A 16,087-nucleotide genomic window follows, 5' to 3' on the forward strand; every position below is an offset into this window, starting at 1 on the left:
ATGGCATCCAAGTAGGGAACTTAGCATTATGAGTCCAACGAATGCACATACTGCGGGTCCAAACATTGAATACGGTGAACTATCCGTAACGAGGGAACAAATTTCTTCCTTGACGTTTAGAAGACTTACTCCAGCACAACTGGAAGCCTGTACGTCTAGACTTGCGCACGTCAAAACTAATATGCAAAGCGCCACCATACCTAATACAAGTAGTAGTAAGGTTCTATGTTTAAGTTTTCCATATTTGAATAGCCTATACATTCTTCGAAGTTGATTTTTTAGGGTGATGTTATTTTTGTTCTTTCTTCCATGTGGTAAATGTGTTAAATCTACACCTAAATCAAAATTTGAAGTTGTTCTCTTATGTGGTTCATTTAGGAAGGTGTTTTTGAAGGGGGGGTCGTCTTCATTATTATAACATTTATGCTGAAATTGTTTTGGTAATTGCGTTTTTGTGCTAGATTCACCACTTCTTGTTGATGATCCTTCACTACTTGTACTGCTTGAATTACTTCCATCTGAGTTGTCAAAACCCCTTCTTGCTGCTGTACTACTACCACCATACCCTGATGATGATGTGCTTAAAGCATGCACCTAAAAAAAGAAAGGAAAGGTAAAAAAAGGAGTGTGTACATTCAAAATTTGAGGCGAGTATATATATAAGTATTATAATAAAAAAATAAAATAAAATAAGTGCGCCATAATGAATATGTGCGCATATTTTTAAAGTGAAATGGCTATTATTTTACATTTTTTGGATATGGCCAACAGCACAAAAACAGGAAGTACAGGAAGGAAAGAAATATTAAATACTTCGGAGATGCCATTTTTATTTTGTTTGCTTCTTTTATTTTGTTTCTTTGTTTTTCTTTTTTAATGTAAAGAAAAAAGGTTGTTAAAATGAAAAATTTTTCTTCTTTTTTTATGTACATTAAATAGATAATGCGATTATTTTGTTTCTATATTTTTAATAAACATTAAATAGAATCATTCCTGCGTATGTGTAATTAGTGCGTGTTCTCCTTTCTAATTTTAGATGTGTGTGTATAGATATAAGTTAGTTTTAAATAAAAAAATTAATATGAACAATAATATACATATATATATATAAAATAATCATAATTTAAAAAAAATAGTTCATTTTATTGCATAATTATGTTGTTTAAAAATTAAGTGAAAGTGGGTAGTATTTCATCAGAAAAATGTAAACCACCCCCCTAACTATATGTCGCACATCTGACGATATATGTCGCCCAACCCCTTCCTTCCTTCTTTTAACGGTGTAATAGGTGTATGCTAACCCACATTTTGAACGGTAAAATGTTATGTATATTTTACATGCTGCGCCCCAAATTTCTATTTCTTTAATGTAGGTATAATGATGGATAAGAAGTATTTAAAGGAAAAAAAATAATTATACCTTTAGTATATTTTGAAGGCGATGGAATTCCTTTTTTTAGGTGTAGGTGTGTGGTGTAAGGGATGTTGTTCGTGTGGTGTTAGGTGGGTGGATTTTGTTTTTAGGTGTGTAAGGGGTATTGTAAGGGGTATTGTAAGGGGTATTGTAAGGGGTATTGTAAGGGGTATTGTAAGGGGTGTTAGGGTGGGTTATTATTATTTTATTTTAGGGAGGGGTGTATTATTCTATTTTTAGTGTAGGAGCGCATTTTATTTTAGTGTGCGTTTGCGCACATAAATAATTATAATGTTGTACAATGTTGTGCATAATGTTGTGTATGATTATGCATGCTCACAATATCTTGTGCAAAATGCTGAAGTAAGGGAGGAATCAAATAATTTGACCCCCATTCAATTTTATAAAAATGAACTTTCTTCCATATTCCTCATTAATTCACATATATAATTTTAAAAAATTTTTTCATTATAGATGATCGAACATCCTTTTTCCTATATACCTACACACATGCATACATATATGTATATGTGTATATATGTCTTCACATATATATATATATATGTGCATATATATGCATTTTATGTGAATACTTTCCATTGATGACTATAATCATGAGTGCTTGCACATTCCATATATAATGGAAGTATTTTTTTCGCCTCACACATATATGAAAGTATTGTACTCCATTACAGTGGCCTGGTTGGGAATGGGGACATTACATACACTACTTACACCTTCCTGGGACGGAAGGGAAGGGGAACGCATTTACATACTTCCATAACCTATATTATTTCTATTTTGTTGTTGCCCCCTTTGCTGCGCTCTCCTATTATTTACTGCCCTCCTTCCCCTTCCCCCTGCACGTGGTGGTGGTCTGCCATTATATATGTTAGATGCTCCATCTGTTGTTGATGACGAATCTGCTATTGTGGAAGGTGCTGCTGTTGTTGAACCGTATATTGACGTGTCGTCATCTGTGAGTGTACCGAAGTTGTGGTCTCTAGTTGATCTTCTTTTTCTGCTTCTATTACTTCCTCCCTTAAATTTGTTACTGATCCAGGGGGGTAAAAGATTATACTAAAAATTGTTAAAGGAAAAGAGAGGATACTGTAAATACATGTATGTATACATATATATATACATATATGTGTATATATGTATTTATATGTACAAGTGTATATATATATATAGCTCTATTATAATTGCTGTACTTACCTTATATAAAAATAGAGCAGCTACTGCAGGTAGTGCTACTGCTCCTAAGATGGAAGAGATGGCAGCGGTGGCGGCTGTTGTATTTGTTTTAGGTGCATACTTTAATTCTAGGTGGTTTCCCCTATAAATTTTACCACTTCCTGAAGATTCTTCTGTCGCGTTTGTTAATGTTAGTGGGTTCTGCTCATTGCTTACATCATAGGTATTTTTGAACCACGAACAATACGCAGTCGTTATGTTTTTGCCATTACAATCAGTAAGCACCTCATTAAATGCTTCAACAACTTCCTTCAGATGTTGGTAGTACCCCTCATCACATGAGCGCCCATTCCCCTCTAACTGCTGCTTTATAGTTTGATAATCGTAAGGGAAGTCATGTACTCTCTTCCTCTGCATGAAGAGGTCCCAGTCAATATTATCAGTGGACCTAAAGGTACACTTATTCCCAACATTCAACTTCACTAATTCATCGTAAATTTTATACATAAGATCATGGAATGAATCCCCTGCCCCCTCCTTAGGTATTTTACTTCCTATGTAATAATATAGGAAACTGCAACGATCATCGTATAGGGGCTCGCTCCCGTTCATTCCTGCTATATAACACCACGCCCCTATAAGGTCCTCTGCATAACCGTGGAGTTTCATATTGTCCTCCAGTTGACTCTTCACTTCTCCCACGGAAGAATCACCATTACACGGGTTCTTGGTTTTTCCAAACTTACCGTAGAAATGTTCATTGGAAGGTAATTTGTACCAATCACTCTGCTATAATTGGGAAATTAATGGAATGTATGTACATACATATGTATATATACATACACATCCATATACACATATCTACATATGTATATATACATATATATACATGTGTATATACGTATGTATACACATTATAAATGTAGGAAGATGGTGTTTTTTACCGTTAGTGTTGCTGTCATCGTCATTGTTTGCTATTGTTGCTGCTATTGTTTGCTATTGTGGTGCTATTGTTGTTGTTGCTGTCGAATGTGTGTGCGTGTGTATATTCCTCTTTGTGTATATTCTTCTGTGGTATATATATATATATTTATTTAGTTCATTTTTAACATGGTCGTCATACGTCCATACCGTATAAATATATGGAACCTCCCATTCTTTCTATGATGTTTATATATAATGAATGGGCGTGTATTAAAATTTTTTACTTTTTTCATAATAATAGTGCGCATTCCTTTAATTTTTTTTTTTGAAGGAGTGTGTATACATTATACATATGTATCATTAGGGAGTGTTTATACATTATGCATATGTCATTAGGGAGTGATAGTGCATACACACATATATATATGTACTCAACTATTGTAAACAACGGAGGCAAAAAAAAAAAATAGGAACGAATATGCTGTACTGGAATAATAGAACAGAATGAAAAAAAATAGAAGGAAGGAAGAAGGAAGGGGTGTGGAAGGAAGAGTGGGAGGGAGGAATTAACATCTACCATACAATTTCCTTATCTGAGTTATGTTCCCTTCCTCCCTTCCATTCAACTTACCTTTGTATAAAAGGATTATTCACTTTATTTTTTTTTTTTCTTACAAAAGTTTTTATTTTTGTGTAATTTGCTTTTTCTTTTTTTTCTCTTTTTTACATAAGTTTTATTTTTGTGTAATTGCTGTTTTTTTTCCTTTAGAAATTCCTATTTTTTATGAATTTTTTCTTCTTTCTTTCTTTATTTTTTTTTTTTCCCTTCTTTTTAAAGAAAATATATTGTAACTCCTTCATGGCATATGTGTATGCGTGTGTTGTGTACTATTTGAGCTATTTTCTCTTTCTTTCGCATAGATTACATTTTATACATATATATGAATGTTTACCTTAATTTTTGTTCTTATTCTCTATTTTATTTTATATAAAAAATTATTATATATATTATTATATGAATAATTATATAATGTGTGTTCCACATTCCACACACAGCAATGTGTTGTATTTTGTGTTGTGTTGTTTACACATTTCACACACACAAATGTGTTTGTCGAATGTGCGTGTATGTATACATTATAATTTCCGTGCTATGAATATTACATACGTTGGTAACGTATATTGTTCCTGCTTCCTGCTCTTCTATCATTATTTGTTCTTACCCTTCCTTCCCTGGTGGATGTTCGTGTAGTATATGGGGCAGGGTACATTGTGTTAGAGTCTTCTGCTATAGTAGAACCTCCTATTGTAGAACTGTCCGCTCTTGAATCGAATGCTGTTGAACCATCTATTGTTGAGATTTCCGCAGAAGAAGCTTCTATTAGATCGTCAAAGTCTCGTTGAGTGAATCTTCTTTTTTTCCTTCCTTTAAATTGGTTACCAAACCAAGAGGGTAGCAGCTTGTACTAATAAGAAAAGAAGTGAAGGAATGGGGAAAGGAATATGTATTACATATATACCTATATCTGTATATATAAATATATATATACCTTATATATACGTATGTATATATATATATATGACGTCTATATATAAGTACATATACACATATTTCAAATATATAGTAGTAATTGTATGTACTATTACCTTATATAAGAAGAATGCTAATGCAGGTAGTCCTACTAATGCAGCAGCGGCAGAGGAAATCGTTGTAGCAGGGGAGGAGGTCGTTCCACTAGTGGATTGGAGGGAACTTTCTTGGTATTCAGGATTACTTCCTTCCTCTGTGCATTTTTCTGTATTATTCAGTTTACACTGCAATTTTAATTCATGCTCATTTTTATAATTTGCATGCCACTTCCCAAATTGAGTGCACCAATCACCCTTACTACTTCCCTCCGTACATTTCTTCTGTATAAATTCATAGGCGCACTTTACGTTCTTTAGGTATGTTTCATGTTTGGCAGAACAGAGTCCCCCTTCACCTTTTGGTTCCGCTGTTATAATACTCTTATCCTTTTGATAATCGAATAGTATTTTCATTTGGGTGAAAATGTCCCAAGGGATGTTGTCATTTTCGTACATAACCTCACATTTGTCACTAACTCCTGGTATTTGCACCTGCTTCAGTTGCTCGTAGACTTTATGCATATCTTCAGAGAATTGGTTCTGTTTGTTCGAAGTACCAAATAGTGTAGATCCAAGCCAGTAATATAAATAATGGCAGCATTTGCTTTCGGGCGAACTTCCGGAACTTTCCTGGTGTGTGTGCCAATATGCTTTTACCGCAGCTTCCCCATAGTTCCTCATGCCAGTGCCCTGTTCTACTACAGTTTCCACTTCATTCTCTATTGTTTCTGCTCCGGACACCTCATCCTTATACTTGTCAACTGCATCATCTAATTGGCAATATACCTTCTGTGAGGGTAGTTCTTTATCTTGGCACTGATCCTATGGATTTAATTAAGGAGGAATATATATGCATATATGTATTCCTTACCTGCCCATCATGTGATAGATAAGGCGTTATGTAAAAAATATATAATACATAATACATAATTCTCCACTATGTATAAGAAAAAAACGCACAGGAACTGTGATTCCTTTCCTTTCTTACCGCTCGTGGAGGTATCGGTGGTGGTGGTGCAGTACATGTTAGTGTTGGTAGTTGCTGCGGTGGGCTGCACTTTTGTTGGTCTATATATTCTTGCTTAAATTTTTTACAATATTCATTCTCAGCAGTCTTACCACTCGTACAAATAGCACATGACAATGAATATCCAACCTGCGCATTCTGACGATCTGCGGTGTACTTTGAACTGAAATATTCATTACAATCCTGCTTATCCTTTAAATCTTTAATGTTATAGTTGTAATCAAAAAAATTTTTAAACGCTTCACATTTATATTCCATAATATCAGGGTATATATTAATGCAATTATTCTTGTTTTTACTTATATTCCCCCCCCATGGGAAATTCGCCAATTCTCTGTAAATTGCGTCCATGGTATAACCAAAATTTCCTTTATTTTCCAATTTTTCATTTATTTTAGTACATATCCAAAAGAACAAAAAATAACAAGGTTTCCAGTAGGTTCTATCCCCTGTGCTTACTGTACATGCATTATAATAATTTTTTACAATTTTCTTGGCCAACTCCTGATCATCATTTATTTTCCCCCGACTTAATGCTCCCTTCACAGCGTCTATTATTCCTGCGTTGCACTGTGGACTCCCCCTATAGGTTCTTTGTGTGCAGTCATTCCTGTCCAACTCATTGTACTTCTGTTCTGAGGGTAATGTAACTACACTTCCACCCTACAAAAATATAAATGTGTATGGAAGTAGAATATGTATTCTTTTTAATTTATTACCCTATGCATAAAGTGTTACACATATATATATATATATATATATTCCATTATGAACTGTAAAATGAGCATCATTTCCTTATGTTGATCCCTTCCTTACACCTCCCCATTATACTTACATGACCTGTCATTGTACCGATATTGGTACTATTCTTCTTCCTTTGTATATTATATATTTTATGTTAAGAACTTTATTCATACATATGTATACATAGGGAGAGCATGAACAATATTTCTTCCTTTGGAACAGGAAAAATTTTCAGCTTATGGTATTATTTTAATTTATGTTTTATTATTATTCAAAAGGGGAGTTATTTAAATTCTGCTAATATACATATATTGCACATACTTCGTAGGTACAGAATACTTCCTGTTTTGCTTACACGTGCACATTTTACTCAATTATTCAGTATAGAGTATATGAATTTATAAGATAAGTAGGGAAAGAATCGACCGAAAAAAAAAAAAAAAAAAAATTGGGTCGGATTTTTTGCATGTTGTTAGGAAGGAAATGGAAGGGTGCAATGTTTTTTTTTTCCTTCCTTTTTTCCACTTATTTTCATTCTTTCCTTTCTTCCTTTCCTTTTTTTTTTTTTTAGGTGTACAACTTTGCGTTGTATATGTGCATGTGTTTGCATGTTTATGCGCTCAAAAAAAAAAATTTTTTTTTTCCTATATTTTTTTTTGTATTTTGTTTCTATTTGTTATATAATGGTGAATATAAAACATTTCAAAAAAAGAGGAAAAGGAACTTATCTAATATATAAAATAGAATATTCTGACGAATTAGTTGTAAAATCTGTTGTGGAACCAATGGCTGAATATTCTGTTGTTGAGTCGTCTGCTTTTGTGGAGTTTATTATCGAAGTTTCCGTAAACTCATCAGAGTTACGCTCAATGGTCATTCTACCTCTATTTTCAAGAGATTTTCGTTTTCTCGGCTATAATAAGGAAATATACTCAATAAAGAAAAATGAAGAAATAAGGAGAAGGTAAAATTACATATACATATATATATATGTATAGAATGGACACTAATAACTACTGAGGTATGTAATGTTCTATTAGTGAGAATTCACCTTCTTTAATTCATTTTTTTTTTTTTTTTTTTTTTTTTGCTTTGTTCTTTTTTGTTTGCTTAACGGAAGTATTTTTATTCAATATATTACATGTGTTGCGTTCTAAATACGTTGATAAGGAATATTGTTTCCTTGCCTATGTTTTATATTATTAGTTCTTTGCTGTTGTTGTCTTTGTTGGCTTCGTTGTGGTTGTCGTCGTGGTCGTCCATCATATATGGTAGAATTATCAACTGTCGAATCGTCACCTATCGTCGAACCAAGTGTGGAGGAATATTCTGTTCTTAAGGTGTCGTCATCGTCTTCTTTGAGTGTATCAAGGTGGTAATGTCCAACTGTTGTTCTCCTCTTTCTTCCGTTTTCACTGTTCCTTCTTCTGCCCTTAGGGAAAATGGCATTTATCCAACGAGGCAGCAGATTATACTAATAAAGGAGTGGAAAGTAATGGGAAGGTGTGTGGACGATTGTTAGGGCAGAAATATATATACATATATAACACATATATATATGTACGTACAATCTATTCTGTATTTATTTTCAATGGGGAATAAATATTAGTAAATAGTATTACTACTTATATTTCCTATTATAATTACAGTTTTACCTTATATAAGAGAGAACCAAACACTGCAAGGCCTACTACTGTGGTGCCTATTGTGGAAGGGATGGTAATGGTTGCAGTAGCAGTGGAGGGAGATGGTGCCTCTGGTAATCTTTGAGCTTCTGTATCTGCTGCTGCAGGAGGCTCTGGTGCAGTTACTACAGTACATTTCTGTTCTAATAGTGTCTTATACTTCGTGTCACTACTGAACCAGGTTTTGAAGTCGTTACAGTATTGCTCCCCATTGTCCTTACCGTTAGGACATTTTGCTTGCAGAGCCTTGTAAGATTTATCAATGTCACCCAAATAGGATGAAACTGCTTCATCACAGGAATTATTGTGCTGCTTTATATAATACGTTATTATATCATAATCCCTGTAGTAATCATATACTTTTTTCATATTTTGGAACGTTTCATCCTTTATGGTTATGTTGGGATATTTATTTGTACATTTAAAATTTTCCGCCTTTTTCTTCCCTATATTATCATAGATGGCACTCATTGCCCCTTTAAATGTAGTATCATCCACTCCATCAAAAATTTTATCGCCTAACCAAAAATAAAAGTAATAACAGGATTCATCTACCTCCTTCCCTGAACTTATCATTTCACAGACCTTATCTACTGCTTCCTTAATAGTGTCTGCTTTGACCTTAATATTGCTAAAATTCTCTAGGGCACTTTCTATATCACTCTTAAAACCGATACCACAGCCCGCAAAGGAAGAGCCAAAACCATCGTACACTAATTTTGACGGTAACAATTCTTCCAACTCTTGCTTCTATAAAAAAAAATGTAAATAAGTGGAGGAATATATACACATATATATGTTATATATATACATATATATATACTATATATATACATACATTGTATATATATATGTATGTTATATGTATGTATGTATGCACATTACATTATGTATATTTCCACCTCTTTTCAGGCTTTATTTACCGTTAGTGGTGTGGTCGATCCTGCTGGTTCTGGTGTCATGGTGACATGGTTTGTTATTGTTTGTGGGTGTGTATATTTTTCTTCTATATATATACGAAATAAATTTGTGCTATAAAATGTGTTCCCTCTTATGCATTCATTATATTTCGTACAATTTTATGTAATCCTTTGGAATAGTGTATTATTATGATTTACATCGTTCTACTATTACGTCCAGGAAAAAAAAAAAAGAAATGTAACTTTTTTTTTCAGCAGGAAATTTCAATATGAATTCAATAGGTATTAATTGATTTGTGCTCTATGGTTATTATTAAAAGTACTATTGCAAATTATTCATATGCACCATTGCAAGTTGTTCACACGTATGGAGCATGGTACACTCCTGTTCCCTTTCCCCTCATTTCATACGTGAACATGCATAAATATATTATAAGAATTGTGAATTTTATATGAAATGAAATGAAAAAAAGCGTACGTAATAATACAAAGGATATTTGCATTAATTATGCATAGAACAAAAATCAGCGTATCTTTATAGTAGTACTCTTTGTGTAGTGTATCATCTTCCTTCCCCCCTTTTTTTTCATGTACATTTATGATGGTTTAGTAATAATAACTTTTCCATTTTCATTCTTTTTTCTTCCCTTCCCTTTCGTTAAATATATCATAAATAGTTCATTTACAATATTAATGTGCCCACTTTCCCTTATTTGAGCTAATCTTCACTCTTTTAATGTATATTGCACTTTACATATATTAATGTTTAATTCCATTCTTCTTTTTATTTTTTTTCGTCTCCTCCTCCTCCCATTTATTTTATTCCTGCGCAAAATTAAAGGGAACGGTCAAAATAAATAATTTTCACACATATAAAAATTGTAACGGCAAATGTTGTCATACATGACCAAATATAGAACAAGTTTCGTTGTAAAATATTTGAATGCCTAAAGTATGATAAAAGAAGTTACACGGGCAAACACACATATATATATGTATATATATATATATATTCCTTCTGAATGATCGTAAATGGAAAATTTTCCTTCCCATATTCATTGTTAAATTACATTTGCTGATCATTGTTTATTCACTATACTCCCACATATATATACATATATATATATGTATATATTTCCTATGTAAGTATTTTTTTTTTTATTTAATGCTACATTTTCACATTTTCCATAGAGTGAGAGAGACACATATGACTATTTCACTTATTACATTTTCACGGGAATGGAAATCTTTGTTTCTGTGTATTAAATTTATGTGTGACCATGATATGTCTATGTATGAGACACATATATTGTTGAATAACCCCCCAAATTGGGGCGAGGAGTCCTCTCAATAATTGGACGGGGGTTGATGTTATAGAGTACGATGTGAGCGTGTGCGCGTCGCTGCAACTGTTCCTGCATGTCGAATATGTATTAAGTTTATATATGTACGAATGTAACACCCCACCCCTACAATGGTGGTCACAATAAACGGTTATCATACTTGGTTCCTCCTTCCTTCCCCCCTTTTAGACGATTGTATGTGACCGGTAGAAATGGCTTTTTCCTCTATTTCATTCTCAGAATATTTATTCATGCTCGGGTGGCAGTTTCATATATATATATATATATTAAGAACACTCCCTTCCACTGCTTCACGTTATACATGGAGGTACGTACAACATAGGAATTGGTACTAAAGGGGGACATTTAAGGAATTTTGATCATCCTAGGGGCACCTTCCCTTAATTGTCCAATATGGACCTCTTGAATTCTATGCCCATGTAGTTATAAGGAGGTGAGACCACGACAGGGGTCAAGTATTAGTTCTTGCTTCTAACCTTTGGAGGTGATCATTAATGAAGAAGGTAGAGGACCATCCATTTTTTTTTTTTTTTTTTACTACTATGGAATGTAAAACCTCCATATTAACAGAAGCTTATTACATTATTGTATATTATTCTGCAACACACATATGTGCACACACGCAACATGCACCATCTACATTCACCATTTTACTTCAATTGAGTATATAATGTTATTTATGGAGTATTGTGCCCCCTTTATATATGCTGGTATATTACCATGGAAAGTGTATGGGGTCCGTGTGCATTCAAAATGAATAGTACGCCACCCCCCTCCCTCTAACACTCCTTTTTTTTTTTTTTTTTTTGTGTGTGTGGAATGTTCCAATTGCAAATTTATTACACCATTTTGAAAATACAGTATAGTTTTAATGGGGTCAAAGTGGGATGAAATACATATATATTGTTTTTCTCCTTTCCAGATGGTGACGGAACTCCTTAAATGGAATATTTACAACACCAGGAATAAAGTACAACGGAATGAATTGTTCCTACTGGGTATCTGACTACTATGTACACCCTACTACTGTTATGTACTCATATTTATATATATATACATACATATATATGCATATATACATATATATATATACACTCCTTCTATATGTGCAAATTAATATTTTGAACAAATTAATATTTTAAACAAATTAATATTTTGAACCAAATTACGACTATATTTTGAACAAATTAATATTTCAGTTCGCGCACACATACAGTGGACAAAAAAATATATTATTAAAAAAATGAAAAAAAATAATAATAATAAAATTTAAGAGGAGTGAAGAAGATTAGCTCAAAATGATGGTATATACATAATCACGTTATATTAAAATGAATTTATGATTAATATACACTTATCTGAATGGAATAAAAAAAAAAAAAAAAAAAAAAAAAAAGAGAAAAAGGTAACAATGAAATTATTATTCCCACCAATCAATCATAAACAAGGAATATGTAATAAGGAGAAAAAAAAAAAAAATATATATATATATGACTATAAGAGAGAACACACACATACATATACAATACATATATAATACATATATATACGTATATATATAACTATATATATAAATGCTATATATGTACACTTATATATACATATATGTATATATATAGATGCTATATATATACACTTATATATATATATATATATATATATATATGTGCTATACATATATCTATATTATATGAGTGTATACAAAATATAATATTGGACTTAGCTGAAAGAAAAAGGGAGAGAAAAAAAAAAAAAAAAACATAACACTAAAATTATTATTCATAAAAGGATCGTAGAAGAAAAAGGGAAACTGTATATTAAATAAAATGTTATTATTAGAATGGGGTACGCACGCACACATATATACAGATATATAAGGAGCACAATTTTAAATATACATGTATTATATACACAGAAGGATATACATAGAATATGGGTGGCAAGAAGAAGAAAGTACTCTTGGTGAGTTTTTTTTTTCTTTTTTCTGTTAAGGATGTTTATGCAAATATTATACAAGTAAGACTTTATTCGTAATACAATATAAGTGTATGGGTATATATATTCCCTTAATTGTATTTATAGACCGTTAATTTAGGCAATGTGCCTTCGAAGGACATATATGATAAATTCGGGTCCGCCACAATGCTCGATAGTCATAACGATATGGATAAAGTAAAGGATGCATTAAAAACATACAAGAGTTCTATAGAAGATTACGATAAGATTAGTCACGCCTGCGGTCGTGCATTCATGATGCAGAAAGGGGGCAAGGAACCGCTTTACCAGGACCGTTGTAATTTTTTATTTTTCTGGATTGGTGGTAAAATAAAGGAGAACATAGTTGCAGATACGTTCAATAATATTTTGAGTGCCATTTGTAACACACTGCAGGGATTAGCTGGTGTTAGTGACTGCACCGTCGCATGTAAGGGCATTAACAAAAACAATTTCAACAGCAGAAAAGAAGCCTATGAATATATTCATGACTATTCCAAAATAAAAGAGAAGGTGGATGCCCATGACCAGATGTGTGATGAGAAATGTTACAACTACCTAGAAGGTATGGTTAACAACTACAATCTAGCACATACGGATTGCAGAGGTAAGGAAGGATCTGATGATTTCTGTGTAAAATTTGAAAGTACGTATGAACAAAACAAAAGTCAAGATCTATTAAATTTAACATGTACCAAAAAGACTAAGGAAGAAATTGAAGCACTTAGGGAAGCACAAGATCAGGAGAGTGAAGATGACCTAGACGGTGAAACACATTACCAACTGCAGGATGACGATGGGAAATGTGCTCTTGCCACTAATAACTTCTATTCGGTAAATGTAAGGGAATTCTGTTTTTTTTTTTTTTTTTTTTCTCTCTGTTTCGAATGAATATATACATATATTTTGTTCATATAATATTTAATGTGCACACAATGAGGGAAAGTTAAAAATAAAAAAATATTTTGGGGGTTATATGTATATATTCCACACATTATATTTTTGTAGGATCCATATTTGGATAGTTTACCCTCAAAGGAAGTTTACTATGATTTCAACATGAGGAGTGTGCTATACAATGATGATAATAATTATGGTGATGTCAAAAAAACTAAAAGTAGTCTGCAAGGCACATTGGACACATATCCCGATGCTTCTGAGTGTATGGGCAAAATTGCACCTGTATGGTTCTACGTATCTAAGATGATGAGCCAACAGACTGGGGGCTTCCAGAACCGTTGCGATTATTTCTATTATTGGTTAGGAGATCTAATATCTAAAAAACTGGTGGAACCTCATAAGTTGGGGGAAGTTATGGATACAGTCTACGGGAATCTAGAAAAGCTTGGTGACCGGGAGAAGTGTACGAATCTCTACACGAAGATCACCAAAGAACAGTTTGACTCAATGAAAAAACTGTATAATCACTCCCGTGACTATGATGCAATACAACAGAGATTACGGACTTATCGTACTCCTTGTGAAAATTTTAAAAAATATCTGGAGGACATTTTTTCAACTTACAATACTGTTCTTTTAGAATGTAATGGTAAGGAAAATGATTACTGCCAAAATTTTAAAAGTACATATGGGAAATATTGCAGTAGGGAGTTAGCACAATTACCATGTTCTGAAGGAATAAGTACGGCCGCCGCCGCTGCCATCTCTTCCATACTGGGAATAGGAGCACTTCCATTGGCTGCTTTTTTGTTATATAAAGTAATGATCATAATAAAAATATACACATATATATATATGGTATATATATATATATATGTATACATGTATATATATGTATGTATATATATATGTATGTGTATATATGTATACATATTTGTACGCCTTAACATTTGGAACGCCACCTCCTTCCCTTCCCGTACCCCCTTTCCCTTAGCGTAATCTTTTACCCTCCTGGATAAGTGACTCCTTTGGAGGAGGAGGAAACACCTCCGTTAGAAGCAGTAATAAAAGGAAAAGAAGATCTGCTGCAAGGAACTGGGACACATTGACGGACAACGATTCGACGAACGTCTCAACTGTAGCCTCAACAATAGGAGGTTCCACAACATTCGATTCAACAGATGGATCCACCATATATAATGATCGATCACCACGACCGCGATCACCACCTCAAAGAAGAGGAGGAGCAAATATGCCAAATCAACATGGACGAAGAAATAATATAGCATACCAACGTATGTAGAACACAGTTAAGAATATGAACAGAGTTAAAATGAAAACTGTAAAACTTGAACTGTAAAATGTTAACACACTTAAAATGTGAAAACTGTGTAAAATGTGAACACATTTGAAAATGTACAAACTGTAAAATGAAAGCTGTTAAAGTGTGAACACAGTTCAAAATGAAAACTGTAAAATGTGGACAGTTAAGATGAAAACTGTAAAATGAAAACTCTAAAAATGTGAACACCGTTAAAATGAAAACTGCTAATGATGATACGTGTAAAAAGGATTTCCGTGCTTGCAGTCGCTGGTGCGCGAATGAAGTGCAACCTGCACCGGCAAGCGCGCAAAGCAAAATTACGCCGCGTAATATTTACGAAAAAAAAGAATTAAAAAATATAAAAAAAAAAATTTAATAATTCAACGCACAAAAAAAAGCAACATTGAAAGAGAAAAGTAAAAGAAAAGCATGAATGAAATATTGATGTTGCCAAAAAAAAAAAATTCATAATTCTACGCAGAAAAAAAAAAAAGAAATAAAGAAAGAAAGAGAGAAATAAGGAAAATTAGGAATGAAATGCCACTTTGTCCTTTGCAGTTTATGAACTTCGCATAACGCTTTATATTAAGTGGGTCACATTACACATCCAATTTTTTACATGTGCTACTTGTGATGTGGGCAGGAGCAATAGTAGTTCTATTTATTACTCTGTTAAAGGAGGTTGGCATATTATGTGGGGTGATACCTTATATTTTTTCGATGATCTGATGTATGGGTCATTCCTCTTACCCTGCTGATGGGTGTTGCTGTAGTAGTAGTATATGGGGCAGAGAATTCCGTGTTAGAATCATCTACTGAATCCTCCGCTGTAGACTCTTCCGTTGAGTCGTCTAATGTGGAGTCTCCTGTCGAGGCTTCTGTTGTTGAATATTCGGTGGAGACATCTTCAGTAGAATCGTCCGTTTCTATATTCAACCTTCGTTCAATGGATCTTCCTCCTCTT

Source organism: Plasmodium coatneyi, chromosome 3 (assembly GCF_001680005.1).
Source record: "Plasmodium coatneyi strain Hackeri chromosome 3, complete sequence".
In the NCBI taxonomy this organism is placed as follows: Eukaryota; Apicomplexa; class Aconoidasida; order Haemosporida; family Plasmodiidae; genus Plasmodium; species Plasmodium coatneyi.